Source organism: Bubalus kerabau, chromosome 5, assembly GCF_029407905.1.
Source record: "Bubalus kerabau isolate K-KA32 ecotype Philippines breed swamp buffalo chromosome 5, PCC_UOA_SB_1v2, whole genome shotgun sequence".
In the NCBI taxonomy this organism is placed as follows: Eukaryota; Metazoa; Chordata; class Mammalia; order Artiodactyla; family Bovidae; genus Bubalus; species Bubalus kerabau.
In genome coordinates, this window is record NC_073628.1 from 64,524,852 (window position 1) to 64,547,822 (window position 22,971).

At 38.0% G+C, this 22,971-nt stretch overlaps 1 protein-coding gene across 10 annotated transcripts in view; it reads right to left on the reverse strand.

Annotated features, from left to right (window-relative positions):
* Nucleotides 1-22,971, reverse strand: part of LOC129652815 (craniofacial development protein 2-like) — a 641,831-nt gene that overhangs the window by 129,127 nt on the left and 489,733 nt on the right. For 3 of the 10 annotated variants that reach the window (XR_008714789.1, XR_008714787.1, XM_055581828.1), the window contains exon 1: nucleotides 4,804-5,029. The exons of the other annotated variants lie outside the window; for them this stretch is intronic. The gene's annotated coding sequence lies outside the window, so the exon portion shown is untranslated. Of the gene's footprint in view, nucleotides 1-4,803; nucleotides 5,030-22,971 lie in introns of those variants that run through there. 10 annotated transcript variants of the gene reach the window in all.

Here is a 22,971-nt window from a genome sequence, read left to right on the forward strand (position 1 = left end):
ACTACAATGAGCAACAAAAAAATTGGTTTCTATTTCGCTGGAAAACAAAACACAAGCTTTTCATTGTTTGTCAGTAGGCATTCTCAATATCCTTTTATCATAAAATATTTCCATAAAAGTCCTGCACCCATATTATGTCTTCCTTCCAATAACAATGGATGGATTCTTTCTGCTGCTCACGTTTCTTCTTTCCTCTACTGGATTCTATTCCTTGATCTACACAAAGATTATGATCCTCCAATTTATCCTACTCTTTCCTACATTATGAAATTCTTTTCTACTGGAACTTTCCTATCAGAATCGAAATACAGTATACCATCTCCCATTTTAAATAAAATTCTACAAATCCATGTGATTTTCCATTTACTAATCTGATTGTCTTTATAGCAAAACACTGATGGCCTTTATTAAAGCTTTTGCATTTCTCTGATCTATTCACCCCCAGACACACAGAAATCTGTGCTTTCTCTCCCATGGATGGCTAATTCTGTTTTGTCTAGGTCAGCAATACGTTGCCTAATTCAATGGTCGTTCTTAGTTCTCATCCTAACTGCACTGCAGCATTTGATACAGGGATCAGCTTCTTGAAAGAATTTTTGACTCAGAGAAGTGGATTTGTTTCTTATGAACTTATTTTTCTTATGGTCTACTTAAAAATATAGGAGTTTCATTTTTTTTGGTATAAGTTCCTAAATTTATTTTAATAAACTATTCAAAATTATCAGGGACAATACAATCCTTATGAACAGCAACATTTAAAGCACAATTGTGTTCATACTTAAACCTAAAATGTAGTTAAAATCATTCATAACTACTTTTTTTAAGAAGCAAGATCTACTTATAAATACTCTGTAGGAAAACTCTGTATACAGGCTGATAATTTCCTTTATATTTCCCAAAGAAAAATAAAAGTAATCAATGCTTATGTGAGTCAAAATGCTGAATAAACACACATATTCACTTAAACATATGTGTTTATATACACATATATTTAGCCTTTGTGTCTATGTGAAGCTTTTGTTAAATTCTGGTTTCATGTAAAGTACCACATCATAAAATCAATTAAGAAATTTTCCATGAGTATCTAATTGTTTTAGTTTCATTAATATAGAATTACTTATTGTTAAAAATAAGTTAGCACTCCCCCATTTGCCTTCCCATGCCAGTCTTCTTGCCTGGGAAATCCCATGAACAGAGGAGCCTGGTGGGCTACAGTCCTTGGGGTTGCAAAGAGTTGGACAGAACTGAGTCCACATACACATATTTGCCTTCCAGTTGGAAACAAAATGATTATTAGGAGTTGTCCTGCAATCCATTCTCACCCTTTATCAGGGACAGCCAGTCAAAGTAACAAAGATGATCTAGTCAAATCCCCTTATAAGTGCTTATTATACCTCTCCTGGAAAATATATAAAGTTATTTACTAGTGGATAGTCCTTATCTGGTCTAAGTTAGATTATGTTAAACTAACCCAGTGTCTATGGATTTAAGGGGCATGGCTCCTTACATTTTTCATGTAAGTGATGTAATTGTTGGAGTAAAACTTGGAAGGGTCTTATGACTGAGATGTAGAGAAAGTGAAAGCGTTAGTTGTTCAGTCGTGTCCAACTCTGCAACCCCATGGACTGTAGCCCATCGGGCTCCTCTGTCCATGGAATTCTCCAGGCAAGAATACTGGCTTGAGGTGATATTCCCTTCTCCAGGGGATCTTCCCAACCCAGGTATCAAGCTCTGGCCCCCTGCATTGCAGGTGCGTTCTTAACCATCTGAGCTACCAGGGAAGCATTATGACTGAGACAGATTCCTTTTATGTAAACAAGGACCACTTGTCTCACTCAGCGATTTAAGATGTTGAATCTGGGTCAGAAACCATTTACACAAGGCAAGAAAGGACCTGGAAGGTAGCATTGAAATCTTGGACTGCTTTGTATTTTCCCTCTGCTGCATAATTACTTACACACATAATATTATTAAAATGCTTAGAATTGGTTTCATTTCTCATTCTGGTGTGTCTGATATGACAATCTGGCACTTTGCTATAGCACCACCTCTGATGTCCATTTTTAATTGTGATATAATCTCAAGTCTTAAGCATAAGAATGGTACAAGGAATTCCTGTATACCCTTTAACCAGACTTATATTTTGCCCAGTTCTTTCACTGTAGAAATATGAAATATGTATATAAGTGCACATACACTTTACATATTATACACATACACATATATAGTTCATTTATATTACATGTTATAATTAAATACAAAGTGAAGACCAGACATGAAAATTCCCTGAGCAGGCAAAACCAGTTATACCACATAAGCATAAGTTAATTACCTTATTCTGCAAAATAAGTCAAACTAGGGTTGCTTCTTATAAATGTGTCTAAAAATCATAAATAAAACTTAAGCTCTTCTCTAAATTGGCATTCAGCAACATTTTTAACCGATTCCTATCATTATGAAAATTCTATTTTATAACCTATCATTATAAGAATAAACAGCCTCGGGTTTTCACTGTATAAGTTGTTCTATAATAATCTACCTCTGAGTTGCATATCACTGTTGGTTTAGAGCTGCCAGATAGCAAACTGTTTTTATGTGCACACACATAAAAAATAAACCCTGAGTAATTGTTTTATTAATCTAGTGGTCTACATTTTTCTTTTTCTGGATTTTTGACACACATACATATATATTTTATATGTTTGTGTGTACATACTTACATATGTATGTAAATATTATAAAATTGCTGAGATTGTGGTAGAGATAGTATACTCTAATTTATTGTGTACTCTCTACACTCAAGGATAAAGCATGATATAACTACAGCATAATTATGAAGATTGGACATTTTATGATTAGTACAATACTAGTATTTAATACAGTAATTCTCAAAATACAGTCAAGACACAGGATACCTTTAAGACTCGGTGAAATCAAAATCATGCTATTAACAATATTATTAATAACAAGACAAAGTGATCTTTTTCACCATGGTGATATTTCCACTAGTGATTCAAAAGCTATGGTAGTAAAACTGTTGGTACATCATGAATCAAGAAAGTAGCACTAAACTCTGGAAGTAATTACTGCATTTTCCACTCTCACAAATGTGCAGAAGAAAAAGCCAAATATATTCAAATCCATCCTTGATTAAGCAATAAAACTGGTAGACACTGAATCTCAACCTCTGAATATCCGTCTTCTTAATAAAATATCTGATGAAGTGTGAATAGGTATAAAGCTCTTCTGATGCACATAGAAGTTGATTGTCCTAAGAAGACACATTTGTACATTTCAATGAAGCATAAAGACCAGCTGCTTCATTATGGAATACCAGTTTTGCATGGAAGAATACATGATAGCCAAACAAACTATGGTGTTTCTGCTTGGGAATTTGGTATATATTTTCTTTAAAAATGAATGAACTGAACCTGTCACTTTAAGGGATTTGGCTACACATGTAGCCAATGATACAATTCAAGCTTTTAAAGAAAAGTTAAAATTGTTGACAACTTCTAGACACTACTAGATTTTGACAGATTACCAAAGTTTAAAGCTTTTGAGAAGTGGTTGGTGTGATATTATATTGTACAATAAAATTGCCTATATTTAGAATATCTGAAAACTTCACTTACCCATTCATAGTTACCAGATAACTATGGATAGGTTTGGAGTTCAGTTAAACATCTTTTTACTGTTATCTTTATACTTGCCTCACTACTTTTTTTTTCCTTTCTGTGTAACTCCTCTCCTGCCTTCACTGTTTTAAAGAAATATTTTTTTATTACTCTATTCCTTCTGTAGGAAATTTAGCTACCCCTTTTGCATCATTTTTCTCTACGAGGTGTTAGGATTTTCATTCCTAATTTAGTCTACTTTAGAGTTAATTTTTACCCACTAATTTGAAATATAAGTACCTTACAAAATGCTATTTCCATTTACTCTCTGACACTTTGTGCTATTTTTTGTCATACATGCGTGCATGCTTGTGTGCCAAGTCGCTTCAGTTGTGTCCCGCTCTCTGTGACCCTACGGACTGTAGCCCGCCAGGATCCTCTGTCCATGGGATTCTCCAGGCAAAAATACTGGAGTGGGTTGCCATGCCCTCCTCCAGGGGATCTTCTCCATCCAGCGATCGAATCTGTATGTTTTAAATCTCCTACATTGGCAGGCTGGTTCTTTACCACTAGCACCTGGGAAGTGCTATTCACAACAACACTTCCTGGGAAGCCCAGTCACAAACAAAGAATGAATTATAAAGTTTTTTTGTTTCTTAGAAGAGATAATGGGATCTGGAGGCAAGTGTATATCTTTTAATCCTTACCATTTTTATCCAGAGGTTGATATTGCCTCATTTAACAAAATCAGAAAATTGAAGCATAAGAATAATATTTACAACTTTGAAAATGAACACCAGTGACACTAAAGAGAAAACTGATTAAAAACGAGTCACTCCAGTAGCAGAGCTGGAAAAGTAAAGTACAGGAAAGGAGACCTGATTTTCGTGGCTGCTGCTGCTGCTGCTAAGTCGCTTCAGTCGTGTCCGACTCTGTGCGACCCCATAGACGGTAGCCCACCAGGCTCCCCCATCCCTGGGATTCTCCAGGCAAGAACACTGGAGTGGGTTGCCATTTCCTTCTCCAGGGGATCTTCCTGACGCAGGGATTGAACCCACAGCTCTTGCTGGGTCTCCTGCACTGGCATGCAGATTCTTTACCCCTAAGCCACCAGAGAAGCCCTTTATATCACTACTGGGACACATTGCCACAAATTTATGGACCTAAAATAACACAAACTTCTTACCTTCTACATCTGTAGAAGTCCGACATATGTCTCAAGGGACCAAAATCAAGATGCTGACAGAGCTGTGTCTCTGCCAGAGGTTCTAGGGGAGGATCTCTTTCCTTGCCTTTTCCAGTTTCTAAAGGCTGACCACCTTCTTTGACTTAGGCTCCCTTCTTCCATCTTCCAAGCCTACCATGTCATGACCTTCCAACTACCCTTCTACTGTTGTGATTCCTTCTGTCACTTCTATCCCTTCTCCTTTTACTACTTTTAAGGGCCTTTGTGGTACATTGGATGCACCTGGGTAATCTGGGCTAATCTGCATATTTTAAAGACAGGTGGTTAGCAGCCTTAACTCACCCTTTGTATGTTAATAACTAGTCACAAGGGAATCAAATGTGGGCATCTTTGAGAAAGCTGCTATTTTGTCTACTATAGTTTTAGTACTTAACGTGAATTTTAAAATAATAATATTTAAATTGCTAGCTTAATAATAAATCCAATACACATGACTCTTCTTAGCTTTTTACAGTTTTCTTAAAGTATGGTCTGTATCATGCAAGTCACCTGCATCAAATAAAAATTAGGTGAAACCAGAATATACTTTTATTTGGTAGGACTGAAATATATCAGTGCTTTTCACACTTTGAATGAATGCAGTATATACCTTGAATGAATGCAATAACTATGCAGTATACTTTACAATAAGACTTTCATTAGGATTAGCAAGTTTGAGATATAAGATCTTTCCTCTCAACTTCTGTATCCCACAAAAGAAACCAACACTATTGAACATATATGAGCTGCATGATGCCTATATACATTACATCATTTGCTTTATTTATTCATTTATCATTATTTAAGATATAGGATAAAGGGAAATTACAAAACGATATTTTATTTTAAGCCAATGAGTAGTCTTCTTAGATTTTCTTCTTCCTTGGTATTGTTGCTTAATAGTCATTTGGACAATAAAACATTTAAATGCTTGGAAAAAAAAAAAAAAAAAAAAAAAAAAAAATCAGCAGTAGTGTGTCCTGTTCTTAGGATCACACCCAGCTTTAAGGAAAAAGATCTTGGAAGACAGGTTCCAGTATTCTGGATTTTAAAAAGAATCCTACAGAAGTTTAACACACAGCAAACCAAAGGTTGAAGTCTCCTGATTCAGCCCACTGAAAAAGTTAAGGAAATGGGAGAAGTTGAGAGATTTAAGAGGTAATGGGGCACAAACTAACTTGAACTATTTGTCCTTAAGTAGGCAACTTAGAGGAGAGTAACATTTAACCAGTATTAAGATCATATTTCCTGAAAGAATATAAATAGTGAATAATACAGAGATTCAAAGAGAAAGGATATGCAGTGTCCTACAATCAACCCTGAAAATTCATTGGAAGGACTGATGCTGAAGCTGAAGCACCAATGGTTTGGCCACCTGATGCAAACAGCGGACTCACTGAAAAAGACCCTGATGCTGGGAAAGATAGAAGACAGGAGAAGGGGACAGCAGAGAATGAGATGGTTGGATGGCATCACTGACTCAATGGACATGAGCTTGAGAAAGTTCCGGGAGATGGTGAAGGACAGGGAAGTCTGGCGTGCTGCAGTCCATGGGGTCACAAAGAGTCAGGCACGACTGAGCTAGTGAATAACAACACATGTACGTGCATGTGTGCTCAGTTGCTTTGGCTTTGGTGGTGTCCAGTTCTTTGCAACCCCATGGACTGTAGCCCGTTAGGCTTCTCTGTCCATGGAATTCTCCAGGCCAGAATGCTGGAGTGGATTGCCATTACCCACTAGGGGATCTTCCTGACCCAGGGATTGAAAATGCATCTCCTGAGTCTCCTGAATTGCAAGAAGATTTTTTACAGCTGAGCCTCAGGGGAAGCCTCACAATAAGTACATTACTTCTAAAATGTTTTAAAAATGAAACTTGAATGATAAACTAATTATTTAAAAATCAAAAAAACAAAATGTATTCTTGGAAAGCCTAAAGATTCAACGGACAAGCATCTGAATACTTCTAGAAACAATGGATCCCAGTATAAATTAGTAACAAGATATATGATTTGTTCTGAGAATTATTTGCTACTTTTTTAAACATTTATAGTACACTTTTTACATATTATATGTAGAAACTTAACACTAAATAAGTTGTGTCACATATAAAATATATGTTTTAATTTATAAAAAGGAACCAGTGAGCATTTTAAATAGTAATATTCCTATTTCCTCCTTTCTTATTTATGCATGAAAAGTCTGGCCAGAGTAACTATACTTAATGAACAATCATTAATCACCTACTGACAGACACTTGCAATAAAAGCAGAGTGCATGGGAGGAATTTCAAAGTGTCTCTGGAATTGCCCCGAAACTTCAAGTTCTTTGAAGTGATGGAAAAGTTCATAAAGATGTTGAATGCAGAAAAGTGAAAATGCAACTTTAAATTGCAATCAAGTCATAAAGAAAATGTGCTTCATCATTTATCATTTTGGGTCTCTTAAGCACTAACTCTAATGGGCTCTCTGTATCTCTGGTGCAGAATTTGTAATGGCTTTAAATTAGTATCTCTGTGACCAAGTCTAAATTTTCCTTTTAGACTGTTACATGATTAGGGGCAGAGATTATATCATGTATGTATGTGTGTGTTTGTGTGTGTGTGTGTATGTGTGACTCTAGAGCTCAACAGAGAACCCAACATTTAATAGATGTTGAAGAAAGGTTTGTAGCATGTGTGAGAGACAAAAAGAAAGGGCAGAAAGGCTAACTTTTAAGAGCTCTTTCTAAAATGTCTTTTTATTCAAGAATAGATTTCATTTATTTAAACAAGTAAGTTGTACATTCTCATTTGTTGGTTTGTTTAGCCATTAGTATTTCCCACCACAAATATTACAGATTAATTGAAAGTATACATTAATAATTGTATAAATGCAAAAGGAATATTTTTCATATATGTCTTTCTCATACAGCTTACAAGAGCCTGAAAATTTTACTTCAACAAGCTTATAAAGTTAATAGAATATTTTAATGGTATATATTCATATTAAAGAAGCAAATGTATTACTAAGTAGGATTTACCAGAAGAAGCCTAATCCTGTAAATACAATTCCAGGGAGGCAAAAAATCATAATGTTTAGAATTTTAAAAAGAGATTATCAGGCATTCATGGTCCTAATAATCTGTTAATAATGTTTTTCTTGAAATATAGGTATTGCAATATGTAGATTAAAAATATTTTCTTATGTTTAAGTCTATATAATACTTTTAAAAATAGAAGAGATTTCTGTTGCATTTTTCATATAGCCAAGAAGACCTGTTTTAAACTATATAGTAGTTTAATATATTATGTAGGGGATACATGTTAAATAAGGAATTTAAACTCAAGACTCATTCAGTATTTTTGTCACTAATTTAATAAGTATTGAAAGTCATTTTAACAATGTTAAGAAAACATGCAACCAATTAAAATATGCCTAAGTATGCTAGCAAAGCCAATCATTCCAAAAGTCTAACAACTTAAATGTGAATTCCATAATGCTAATGAAACTTGTTAAAAGTATTAACCAGAAGTTGGGGGTGAATATAAAAGTAGGAAGACAAGTTGAGGCAACAACAATGCTCACTAAGCATCTGGTAACGCTCTGTATAGCCAACCCTTTTTTGCAGGTGGGTTGAGAATCCTTCATTGGTTCTGGCCAGTGGACTATTTTTTCCGGGATATGTCACTTTGGGTTTCAGGTAGTTAAGGGCCGTGTGCCTCCTCAGTTTCTCTCTTTCCTGCCACACTGACACTAAAAGCCATGTGTTCACATGATGATGTAATCTTGGAAAGGAGCCAGAATTTTTAAGTCACCAAGGATATGATGGCCTTATCAACCCCTGCCAGGCTTCCCAAGTAGCTCAGTGGCAGAGTCTACCTGCCAATGCAGGAGCCACAGGAGATATGGGTTTCGTCCCTGAGTTGGGAAGATCACCTGGAGGAGGAAACAGCAACCCACTGAAGTATTCTTGCCCGGGAAATCACATAGACAAAGGAGCTGGCAGGCTACAGTCTGTGATGTGCCATGCTAAGTCACTTCAGTTGTGTCTGACTCATTGCAACCCCATGGACTGTAACCCATCAGCTCCTCTGTCCATGGAATTTTCCAGGCAAGAATACTGGAACGGGTTGCCATTTCCACCTCCAAGGGATCTTTCCAACCCAGGGATCAAACTTGTGTCTCTTGTGTCTCCTGCATTGGCAGGTGGATTCTTTACCACTGTGCCACATTGGATTAAACCAAGGACTTCTACATTTAATCTTTAGCCCAAACCCCTCATCACTAAACCCTATACATTCCTTATAACTACCCTTTGAATGTACAAAGTTAGGTCCATTTCAGCAAGCTCCAAATTTTCTTATGATTTTTCCTCCCACAAAACTTGTCTTTCTTCCAATATTCAATATCTTTAGAAGTAACCCAGACACTCCACAATTCTGCTGGCCAGAAAATGACTGGTTTTTGATCTCAGGCTCCACACCAATGTATCCCTGAACCCATCCATTGTACTTCCAAAATAATCTCTCAGACTGACAGTCTCTATTCCCATGACCATCACGATCTTAATTCAATTTTTAAATAACTATGGCTTTAACTAATATATTTACTCCTATCTGGGTCTTTTTTCTTCCACATTTGATCCCTACTAATCCATTTTCTAGATGACATGCAGAATAATTTCATCAAAACACTAGTCTAGTCTATACTGATTCTACTAGATCCCTTCACCTAAGGTAAAGCAATTGTTTATTTTTCTATGCAGTCACATGTTTAAAATAACTCAAATTATATGATAGATATGCATATAGACTATTGGCTTTTATTTTGTATTCACATAATATTCTGTGTTGAGCATTTTGAGGACATTACACTTTTTACAAAAGGCTAATAGTGATGGCAATGTTAATTATAATAATTGCTAACTTTTATAGAATGGCTTACTGGCTTACATGCACTAATGCAATGAATCCTCCCAACACATGCAAGAATAAAGAATTATTATGACCTGCGTGTATAGATAAGAAAATCAAGAAAATCCAGTCAGTGCTTCCCCAGGATTAATGGAAAAACCAAGATGTAAACCCAGTCTAGAGGCTGAGCTATAATAATTGTTCAATTTATATGTGTGTGTGCTTAGTCTATCAGTTATGTCAAACTTTGTGTGATCCCCTTCGACTGTAGCCCACCAGGCTCCTCTGTCCCTGGTATTCTCCAGGTAGGAATACTGGAGTGGGCAGCCATGCCCTTCTCTAGGGCATCTTCCCAACCCAAAGATCAAATGTGGATCTCCCACATTGCAGGTGGATTCATTACCATCTGAGCCACCAGGGAAGTTCTCATATGTGTGTAGTAATAAATAAATACTTCTTGGGAGGAAAGAGAAAACTTATCATGTGAAATAATTTTGTGAATACATTTATTAGTCAATTTTAAAATTCATATTTTATTATTAGTTATTTATTACAAGTGCCTCTGAAACAAGTGACCCATTGCATGCCCTTCCCTAAACTGAAACTCTTATTTATAAATGCTTATTTTCAAGCTATTAAAGTCAACTTTTAAAAGTTCCATTTACCTATGCTGGAAGTAGAATAACACACATAGGCCTAACACTTCAGGGCAGGCTGTGGTTACAACCACATTAATCTCTCTGCACAAAAGTACATCCAACTCTTGGTCTCATAAATCCTATTCCAGAGACACTTGCCACCTGTGAAGACGGCTAACATCCTCCCCTACACCTTGTGCTGTTGTCACTGTGATCAGACAAGGGGTCCAATGGCATTATAAGGCACTGCTGAGCGGGCATCTGTTTGTTGTAGAGGCCACTGTCGGCTGTATTCTGAAATGGTGACATCTGAGACATAGGTATGTATCAGTAAAGCACCCAAAATTTAACTTCCGTTTTTTGGTGTCGCTATTATCATGTTTTCTGACTTCAGTTTTATCACAAATATAGAAGACAACTTGTCTCACAATTACCATCTTCCTTTTCTTCTATGCTTTGTTGCATGCCTAGCGGACTTCATGACATCCTACTCCAGAATAATGTGTTTTCTTTCTGAATATCCTTCATGCCGTTGTTTTCAAATGATTTAAACTGAAAGCTGATGAGGGAAGGGGTTCCATGATGAAGGAAATTCTGCTCAGACCAGGAACAGACCATGAAGGTGACCTAATCTTGAGTTGCAGGGACAGTGTTCCTAATTTTGCTGAGGTATGATACAATTCATCTCTGCATTTGCATATGCTTTCTCAGCTTTTCTGTTTACTGGGAGCTAAACCCACAACTGCAGGGACTTTGAAATTCCTGCTAGAGATTCATTGTTCCTGCCTTGGGTGGATCATTTGAGCTTTCATGGCCTCTTCCCTTCTTGCAGAGTCTAACTATCAAGTGGGAAATTTAACCTGCTTCTTAGGCTCAGGCAAATTGTGTCCTTAAGAGTTGTCAACCTCTTCATTTCTATGCAAGCTGTTTTCCAAAAGGGAAGTGCATAGGACCAATTCCTGAGATAAACATTCTGTTGCCAGTATGGTACTTCTGGTTGTCAGGCTCCCCACTGACTCAATAAATTTACTTTATTGATTTCAGAGGGAGAGGCTGAAAATTTATTAACCCAACATATAAAAAATATATTTTTTAAAGTTACCAACATTATACATTTTTACCTATGTCTTTCAAAAATCATTATCTTTAGTTTTTAAGTGGGAAAAAGACACATGTATTTCCCCTCATTATTTGATATTGATGTAAAATTAAAGGAAGGACAAAACTTATTAAATCTATGGTTTAACTTGGCAAAATAAATATGACTTGTCTGGGATCTGTAATACCATGGGCTGAAACAGAGCCATTCCAATTTTAAATTAAAGCTCAGGGAGTGAAAGTTGGGAGTTTGGATTCTTTGATCTTAGTTCTTGAAGACTTCACAAAAGGCAGTTTTCCTATATTTGCAAAAAAGGCCCATCACTTAATGTGAGGCAACCTTTCAATGACAACAGCATGAACATTATTTAAGTCAGAATATTAGTTACAATAATGCACTGTACAAGCTAGAAAATGACAGAAATTATAAACAGACTAAACTTGCTCTGATTCACGACTGACAGGAAGATTCAAACGCCCCCATAATGAGACTTTTCAATCTGAGAATTGCAACTCCTCAGACAGGAGAGTGGCCTACCAAATGAAAATTTGCAATGCTAAGGAGAGAAAAGTAGGGGGATTGAAAGTCATTCGTCATTGTAACACGTCCCTGTAGACTGAGCAGAGATAAAGGATTCTGTTCACATAAGAAATTGTGGTTTTAGAAAAGCTGCTTCTCTTTTACAGTATTACATTGGAACTCATGAAGTGTTTCCAGATAAAAACTGATAAAGTCTAGGAATTTATGAAAAATAGTTTCTGTGATGACCCACAATTGAACTCTGCATTCTAAAAATGAATAATATGAGGGGATAGTTCCTTAAAATGTCAAAAAATATTTATCTCACAAGTGATCCCTCTGACCACAGCAAAATGAGCCAAGATATGGAATCATATTAGCTCAGGTTGGCAAATTTATGAAGTACACACCATTTATGTAGTAAACTGTGGGTTGGCCTTTGTTGTTCCGTGAATATGTTTTATTGTTTTAGACTTTTAAGTATTGTTTCTGTTTCCCACTGAACAGGCTTATCTGTTTTAGTTTAGATTCAGAAGTCAAGAGGTCAAATTTTGAAAATTCTTTCTGTTCAATATATGTTTACCTTAGACAACCGTATTTACATCTGAGGTTCATGCTTTGGCATAAGCAGTATATGATGGATGAACTTTTAATTTTTGAGCAACCCATCTGTGCAAATAAATTGTGCAGGTCATAAATATCCTAGAATCCATTGAAATCCAGTGCAATTTAAAATTCTGCAGAAGTGATTAAAGAGGTCTTCAATTCACATACACACAGACACACACATACATATGCATATCAAAACTCAACTACTTCACAATAAGAAAGACTGATTAGTTGGATTTTGATTTCTTTTTATCTTAAAGTATATAGCCAATGCTGAGTGAGAGTGTTAGACTCTCAGTCGTGTCTGATTCTTTGCAACCCCATTAACTGTAGCCTACCAGGCTCTTCTGACCATTGGCAAGAATACTTGAGTGGGTCGTCATTTACTTCTCCAGGGGATCTTCCTGACTCAAGAATCAAACCCACATCTCCTGCATTGGCAGGCAGATTCTTTACCATATAAGTCACTAGGGAAGCCCATGCTACTTAAATATAAAATTTAAGTTGGTCTTGCTGGCAAAACTAATTGGGGTATTCTTATCACACAGAAGCACACACACACACACACACACACACAAAATCTGTTATATACTAGAGTTTTGCCCTTAAAATCAGTATGGTTGGTTGACAGATTGAGATCTCAGACTCAAGGTCTTAGTTTTGATTTGCAGTTGCATCTCAGAAAAGATAAGAGATAAGTGTTAGAAAGGATGTAAAGAAAAGAGATGTTATGTATGCTGTTGGTGGGAATGTAAATTGGTTGAGTGACTACGTAAATCCATATGGAGATTACTCAAAAAATTACAAATAGAACTACCGTATGATCTAGTAATCCTTCTGAGTATATCCATGTAACATGAAATTGGTACTTGGAAGAGATATCTATGTTCCTATGTTCATTACAACATTACAATACCTAAGGAATGGACAAAATGTAAATGTCTGTCAATGGATGAATGGACAAAGAAAATATTTTATATATAGGAACAACAGCAAATATAATGTTACATTAAATTAAATATATATCTATATAATGTTATTTAATCTTAAAAGAGAAGGTGATCATGCCACTTGCAACAATATAAATAGACCTGGAGGAAACTATGCAAAGTAAAATAAACCAGATATAGAAAGAAAATGACAAACCACTCCAGTATTCTTGCCCGGGAAATTCCATGGATAGAGGAGCCTGGTAGGCTACAATCCATGTGGTTGCAAAGAGTTAAACACGACCTAGAGATGAAATAACAACAACAAAAAGGAAAAAAAAAAACCTACATGACTCACTTATATGTGGAATTAAAAAGGATAAATACATAATCAGAAAGTGGACTTGTGGTAACTCAGAGCAGGAGATTGGGTAAATGATCAAAGGGTACAAATGCAGTTATTTAGGATAAAAAAGTCTAGAGATTTATCGTACAGTATGCTGACTACTGTTATTAACACTGTACTGAATACTGAACATTTGCTAAGAGAGTAGATTTGGGGTATTCTTATCACACAGAAGCACACACAAAAATGGTAACTGTGGTGAGGGGCTGCTACATTCATTAGCTTGACAGTAGTAATTATTGCACTCTGAATATTGGTACACGCAAGAGATACGGGGTCAATCCCTTGGTCGGGAAGATACTCTGGAGGAGGAAACAGCAATCCCTTCCAGTTCTTGCCTGGGAAATCCCATGGACAGAATAGCCTAGTGGGCTACAGCCTGTGGGGTCACAAAGAGTCAGATAAAACTGAGTGACTGCACACCATATGTATATAAAACTATCATGTTTTACACCTGAAATATACACAATTTTCGTTGAAAAATAAAATTTAAAAATGCAGCAATCACCACCCCCTCCAACTGTTCAAAAGTATATCTATGCTTTTTCTGGCATGACTTTTTTATCCAAGAGTGAACCACATTCCTAAATTACTTCCTTCCTGCTTTCTTCTTCAACCTTAGATAGCTGACCACTCTATTCTTAACTCACCTGATTTAAGTTCAATATTTTAGTGATTTTTTTCTTTAATTCAAAATAGTTCTCAGTGTTTACATATTCCATTTCAGGAACTGCTAGGACATATTAAGAGAGCATTTATAATACACATCTGCTTTAAAAAAATAGAGTTTCATTTTATTTTGTACAAGATGCTTATCATAACCCTACAAGATAAAAGACAGTCAAACTGATACTTAGACAAGTGGAAGGAGCACATTTTTTTCAGTGCCCCAAATTACTAGCCACCATTTAAATGACAAACTACAATCTTTGGCAGACATAAAAAGTTTAAGATACTTAATAGGCAATGCAATAGTTATATTCAGTATTCAGGTTTTTAAGTGTTCAAATTTGCTTGATACTGAGTACTTAGTCTTTAGACTCTTAATTGATTGAACTAATATTTATTCAGTGTTTGTCACAGAAGAGACAATGCCCAGGGTTAGAGACAAAACAATGAGCAAGATGTTGAAAGCTTCTGGCCTCAGTAAGCTTGAACACCAGCAAAGGAAATGAACAATAACCAGGTAATTCACACAAGGCAGAGACAGAGATGTGACAAAAGTGGTAGAGAGCATTCTAGAAGTGCTGAAGCAGAGGTAGGGGGTGAGAAGAAAACCCTGACTCAGGGAGTCCAAAATGTCTCTGATTGGAAGTGTTCTTAAAATAGAGGTTGTAGAGTGAAACAAGACTAGCCAAATAGTCTTCTAGTGTAAAGAAGGTAAGAAGGCCTGCAAGAGAAAAAATAAACACTTTAAGGAAGCAAAATTATTTAGGGCTACACATTAAAGTTCATGTGAAGGAATGAAGTTTTGTGATTTTTATCTTTTGTATGACCTGGCTGGTAACTTTATCAGCTGTGTGATGCTGAGCCAGAGTTTTTGTCTTGATTTCTTTACCTTTAAATAAATTAATACATAAATAAATAAACAATGGCAAAATGAAGACAAAAGAGTATAACAGCAGTACATATTTCACAGTGATATTTTCATTAATAAATGTGTTAATATACACAATTCACTTAGAACCTGCTATGTGACACTTGATATATATCATTTTTCCTCATATATTATTTTAAAATTATTATGATTAATTATCAAATAGTTTGGGTAGGGTCACTACAAAAGAGAGGAGTAACAATAATAAATGTGTTTCAATGCCATTCTCCCAAATCTTATTTGGCAAAACTAATACAGTTATGTAAAGTTTAAAAATAAAATAAAATTCAAATACAAAAAAAAACAACAATAATAAATGTGAATCTTACTAAAATCAGTGAGTCTGTAGGGTGAAAAAATAAATTAGAGGACAATGATTAGAAGCCTCTCATAAACTTCATGGGACTTCCTGGGGGCTCAGACTGAAAAGACTCCATCTGCAATAGGGGAGACTGGGGTTTGATCCCTGGGTCAGGAAGATGCCCTGGAGGAGGAGGGCATGGCAACCCATTCCAGTATTCTTGCCTGGAGAAGCCCATGGACAGGAGCATGGTGTGCTGCAGTCCAAGGAGTCACAAAGAGTCAGACATGACTGAGCAACTAAGCACAGCACAGCACAGCACATAATATTAATGAGGGTGGATGGTGACCTGGAGTGGGGCAGTAGTAGAGATCTGTTAAAGAAGAATGAACAAATCCAATAATTCTCAAAATTAAGAATTGCTATTATATTTGGATTTAGGTGACTGAATGTGATCTAAATTGTCAACTTTAGGGGCTTCACTGAAGATATGGCAGTGACAGTTACTAAGATGGAGAGAGAACTGGCATAGAACCATTTTTGTAAGGGGAAGATGACTCTTTCAGTCCATTCAGCCTTCTGAAACAAAACAGCATAGACTATAAATAACTGAAATTAATTGCACATCATTCTGGAGGCTGAATCCCAAAATCAGGATGCAGTATAATTGGGTTCTAGCGAGAGCCTTTTTACTTGGCTGAAGATAACTTTTGGCCGCCATGATCTTAGTTTTCTGAATGTTGAGTTTTAAGCCAGCTTTTTCACTCTCCTCCTTCACCTTCATTAAGAGGTTCTTTAGTTCCTCTTCACTTTCTGCCATTAGGGTAGTGTCATCTGCATATCTGAGGTTATTGATATTTCTCCTGGCGTTCTTGATTCCAAATTGTGCTTCATCCAGTCCAGCGTATCTCATGATGTCTCTGCATATAAATTAAATAAGCAGGGTGACAATATATACCCTTGACATCAGTTCAGTTCAGTTCAGTTTAGTCATTCAGTCGTGTCTGACTCTTTGCAACCCCATTAATCGTAGCACACCAGGCTTCCCTATACATTACAAACTCCTGTAGTTCACTCAAACTCATGTCCATTGAGTCTGTGATGCCATCCAGCCATCTCATCCTCTGTCGTCCCCTTTTCGTCCTGCCCCCAATCCTTCCCAGCATCAGGGACTTTTCCAATGAGTCAACTCTTCACATGAGGTGGCCAAAGTATTGGAGGTTCAGCTTTAGCGTCAGTCCTTCCAATGAACACCCAGGACTGATCTCCTTTAGGATGGACTGGTTGGACCTCCTTGCAGTCCAAGGGACTCTCAAGTGTCTTCTCCAACACCACAGTTCAAAAGCATCAGTTCTTCACACTCAGCTTTCTTCACAGTCCAAATCTCACATCCACACATGACCACTGGAAAAACCATAGCCTTGACATCAGATCAGATCAGATCAGTTGCTCAGTCATGTCTGACTCTTTGCGACACTGTGAATCACAGCGCACCAGGCCTCCCTGTCCATCACCAACTCCTGGAGTTCACTGAGACTCACGTCCATAGAGTCAGTGATGCCACCCAGCCATCTCATCCTCTGGTGTCCCCTTCTCCTCCTGCCCCCAATCCCTCCCAGCATCAGAGTCTTTTTCAATGAGTCAACTCTTCGCATGAGATGGCCAAGTACTGGAGTTTCAGCTTTAGCATCATTCCTTCCAAAGAAATCCCAGGGTTGATCTCCTTCAGAATGGACTGGTTGGATCTCCTTTCAGGGACTCTCAAGAGTCTTCTCCAACACCACAGTTCAAAAGAATCAATTCTTCGGCGCTCAGCTTTCTTCACAGTCCAACTCTCACATCCATACATGACCACAGGAAAAACCATAGCCTTGACTAGACGAAGCTTTGTTGGCAAAGTAATGTCTCTGCTTTTGAATATGCTACCTAGGTTGGTCATAACTTTCCTTCCAAGGAGTAAGAGTCTTTTAATTTCATGGCTGTAGTCACTATCTGTAGTGATTTTGGAGACCAGAAAAATAAAGTCTGACACTGTTTCCATGAAGTGGTGAGACCGGATGCCATGATCTTTGTTTTCTGAATGTTGAGCTTTAAGCCAACTTTTTCACTCTCCACTTTCACTTTCATCTAGAGGCTTTTTAGTTCCTCTTCACTTTCTTCCATAAGAGTGGTGTCATCTGCATATCTGAGGTTATTGATATTTCTCCCGGCAATCTTGATTTCAGCTTGTGTTTCTTCCAGTCCAGTGTTTCTCATGATGTACTCTGCATATAAGTTAAATAAACAGCGTGACAATATACAGCCTTGATGAACTCCTTTTCCTATTTGGAACCAGTCTGTTGTTCCATTTCCAGTCCTAACTGTTGCTTCCTGACCTGCATACAGCTTTCTCAAGAGGCAGATCAGGTGGTCTGGTATTCCCATCTCTTTCAGAATTTTCCACAGTTTATTGTGATCCACACAGTCAAAGGCTTTGGCATAGTCAATAATGCAGAAATAGATGTTTTTCTGGAACTCTCTTGCTTTTTCCAGATCCAGCGGATGCTGGTGATTTGATCTCTGGATCCTCTGCCTTTTCTAAAACCAGCTTAAACATCAGGAACTTCACGGTTCATATATTGCTGAAGCCTGGCTTGGAGAATTTTGAGCATTACTTTACTAGCGTGTGATATCTGTCCAACTGTGTGGTAGTCTGAGCATTCTTTGGCATTGCCTTTCTTGGGGATTGGAATGAAAACTGACCTTTTCCAGTCCTGTGGCCACTGCTGAGTTTTCCAAATGTGCTGACATATTGAGTGCAGCACTTTCACAGCATCATCTTTCAGGATTTGGAATAGCTCAACCGAAATTCCATCACCTCCACTAGCTTTGTTCATAGTGATGCTTTCTAAGGCCCACTTGACTTCACTTTCCAGGATGTCTGGCTCTAGGTCAGTGATCACACCATCGTGATTATCTGGGTCATGAAGATCTTTTTTGTACAGTTCTTCTGTGTATTCTTGCCATCTCTTCTTAATATCTTCTGCTTCTGTTAGGTCCATACCATTTCTGTCCTTTATCGAGCTCATCTTTGCATGAAATATTCCTTTGGTATCTCTGATTTTCTTGAAGAAATCCCTAGTCTTTCCCATTCTCTTGCTTTCCTCTGTTTCTTTGCATTGATCGCTGAAGAAGGCTTTTTTATCTCTTCTTGCTATTTTTTGGAACTCTGCATTCAGATATTTATATCTTTCCTTTTCTCCTTTGCTTTTTGCTTCTCTTCTTCTCACAGCTATTTGTAAGGCCTCCCCAGACAGCCATTTTGCTTTTTTGCATTTCTTTTCTATGGGAATGGTCTTGATCCCTGTCTCCTGTACAATGTCACGAACCTCATTCCATAGTTCATCAGGTGGCTGAGACGGGTGTCCCAAGTGTGGCCGAGAGGAGACACCCCATGTCCAAGGTCAGTGGCAGAAGCCGGGAGGACCCCATGCCTGAAGGGTGGCGGCCAAGAGGAGTTACCCCACATCCGAGGTCAGGGGCAGCGGCCTAGAGTACCAGACTGTGATGGCTCAGGAACAGCTGAGAGGAGCTACCCTGCATCCGAGGTCAGGTGGGGGCGGGGGGGGGGCGGCCGAGAGGAGATACCCAGCATCCGAGGTCAGGGGCGGCGACGAGAGGAGTTACCCTGCATCCGAGGTCAGGGGCAGCGGCCGGGAGGAGATACCCCATGCCCCTAAGCCAGAGGCCAAGGGCAGCAGCAGGGAGGAGCAACCTCACAACCGAAGCCCCGGGCGGTGGCCCGGAGGACCAACCCCACATCCAAGGAGCCATGGCTGCGCGGGGGCAGGAGGGCCTAGAGGAGCTATCCCACGTTGAAGGTCAGGAAGGGTGGCGGTGAGGAGATACCCCTCATCCAAGGTAAGGAGCAATGGCTGAGCTTTGCTGGAGCAGCCGTGAAGAGATATCCCACGCCCAAGGTAAGAGAAACCCAAGTAAGATGGTAGGTGTTGCAAGAGGGCATCAAAGGGCAGACACACTGAAACCATACTCACAGAAAAGTAGGCAATCTAATCACACTAGGACCACAGCCTTGTCTAACTCAATGAAACTAAGCCATGCCCATGGGCCAACCCAAGACGGGCGGGTCATGGTGGCGAGATTTGACAGAATGTGGTCCACTGGAGAAGAGAATGGCAGACTACTTCAGTATTCTTGCCTTGAGAACCCCATGAACAGTATGAAAAGGCAAAATGATAGGATACTGAAAGAGAAACTCTCCAGGTCAGTAGGTGCCCAATATGCTACTGGAGATCAGTGGAGAAATAACTCCAGAAAGAATGATGAGATGGAGCCAAAGCAAAAACAATACCCAGCTGTGGATGTGACTGGTGATAGAAGCAAGGTCTGTTGCTGTAAAGAGCAATATTGCATAGGAACCTGGAATGTCAGGTCCATGATTCAAGGCAAATTGGAAGTGGTCAAACAAGAGATGGCAAGAGTGAATGTCGACATTCTAGGAATCAGCGAACTCAAATGGACTGGAATGGGTGAATTTAACTCAGATGACCATTATATCTACCACTATGGGCAGGAATCCCTCAGAAGAAATGGAGTAGCCATCATGGTCAACAAAAGAGTCTGAAATGCAGTACTTGGATGCAATCTCAAAAACGACAGAATGATCTCTGTTCGTTTCTAAGGCAAACCATTCAATATCACAGTAATCCAAGTCTATGCCCCAACCAGTAACGCTGAAGAAGCTGAAGTTGAACAGTTCTATGAAGACCTACAAGACCTTTTAGAACTAACACCCAAAAAAGATGTCCTTTTCATTATAGGGGACTGGAATGCAAAAGTAGGAAGTCAAGAAACACCTGGAGTAACAGGCAAATTTGGCCTTGTTATACGAAATGAAGCAAGGTAAAGACTAATAGAGTTTTGCCAAGAGAATGCACTGGTCATAACAAACACCCTCTTCCAACACCACAAGAGAAGACTCTATACATGGACATCACCAGATGGTCAACACCGAAATCAGATTGATTATATTCTTTGCAGCCAAAGATGGAGAAGCTCCATACAGTCACAAAAAACAAGACCGGGAGGTGACTGTGGCTCAGACCATGAAATCCTTATTGTCAAATTCAGACTGAAATTTCAGAAAGTAGGGAAAACCACTAGACCATTCAGGTATGACCTAAATCAAATCCCTTATGATTATACAATGGAAGTGAGAAACAGATTTAAGGGCCTAGATCTGATAGATAGAACCTTGACATACTCCTTTCCAAATTTTGAACTAGTCCATTGTTCCATGTCCAGATCTAACTGTTGCTTCTTGACATGCTTATAGGTTTCTCAGGTGGCAGGTAAAGTGGTCTGGTATTCCCATCTCTTGAAGAATTTTCCATAGTTTGTTGTAATACACACAGTCAAAGGCTTTAGCATAGTCAGTGAAGCAGAAGTAGATGTTTTTACTGGAATTTTCTTGCTTTTTCTATGATCCAGTGGATGTTGACAATTTGATCTCTGGTTCCTCTGCCTTTTCTAAATTCAGCTTGTATATCTGGAAGTTGTCAGTTCATATACCATTGAAGCCTAACTTGAAGAATTTTGTGCATTACCTTGGTAGCATGAGAAATGAGTGTAATTGTGCAGTACGTTGAACATCCTTTGGCATTGCCTTTCTTTGGTGGGATTGGAATGAAAACTGACCTTTTCCAGTCCTGTGGCCACTGCTGAGCTTCCCAAATTTGCTGGCATTTTGAATGCAGCACTTTAAAAGCATCATCTTTTAGGATTTGAAATAGCTCAGCTGGAATTCCATCACCTCCACTAGCTTCGTTTGCAGTGATGCTTCGTAAGGCCCACTTAACTTTATATTCCATGATGTCTGGCTCTACAGGAGCCAGTTACCTGGGTCATCAAGATCTTTTTTTGTATAGCTCTTTTGTGTATTCTTGCCACCTCTTCTTTATATCTTCTACTTCTGTTTAAGGCCAATAGGACTCAATTATAGAACTTCCACATATACATGTATTTATGTGTGTTTACATACATTCACACACAAATGCTAAAGACTATTTCAAGAATTAAATATTGTCCAAAACTGTCAAATTAGAAAAGTCAAGAAAGTCAGTAGAAAAACTTTTAGATTCAACAAACAGAGTTTCACAGTATGATATCTAGATTTAATGGATTTAGGAATGAATGGAAGCAGAAAAAAAGGAAAATGAGTGCTGAAAAATCTAACTTGGTCCTAAAGCAGAAATAAGAGAAATTTCCACAACTAGAGTGGCATAAGGCAAAGGTTTTGCAGAAAATGGGAGAACTTCATGTATATTTAAATACCAATGAGTAGAATAAAAATGAAAGGCATATCCTGAATATCATAGAGAAGAAGGAATAACCAAAGGTATAGTGCTGACAGGTAGAAATTCAGTTTCAGACAGGGAGATGTTCTGTTATTAGGAGAATATGCACTGCTTTCATTGTAACATCATTGAAGTAGAAAGGGATGGTGCAGAGTCACAGCAAAGTTTTCTTGGGTAGAAGACTTTCTGTCTGCTATACAAATTACCTCAACTGTATTGCTCGGGTGCCCATCACAGCTTCTGTACAATATCCATCAAGAGATAAGTAAATAAACATCGTTGGGCAGTTGAAACTGTAATATTTTTAAATTAAAATAAATTAGAAAGAAAGATGTTTGTTTCACACTCCATTCCAAAAACGTTTACGTTAATCAGGTAGAATTTAGAGGCAGGATTAGTGATATACTGTGGAAGTGTTTAGCAATCTGACAATTATACCCTCGGGGCCTAATGAAATAAAAAGAGCATCTAATGCCTGCTGGTTTTATCTCACTACTCCACTCCTGCAATACCCAAGATTTATTCAGGCCTGAAAAGAAGAGTCTTAGGTACTCAGCATCCATTAGTTCCTTATCAAGACTCATAATATTGATAATCCTATGGTTCACTTTCATTTTCTCCCTTCATGGAGTAACGGGAGAGCAGTTACAAACATATATTTAGTAGTATTATATATCCTATACAAGTTGTAGATTTATATCTGAGGAGTGAGTACCCACTGATGAATTTTAAATAGACCAAGTATATAAGACTTCAATATATATGTGCTGGGACGACAAACTGC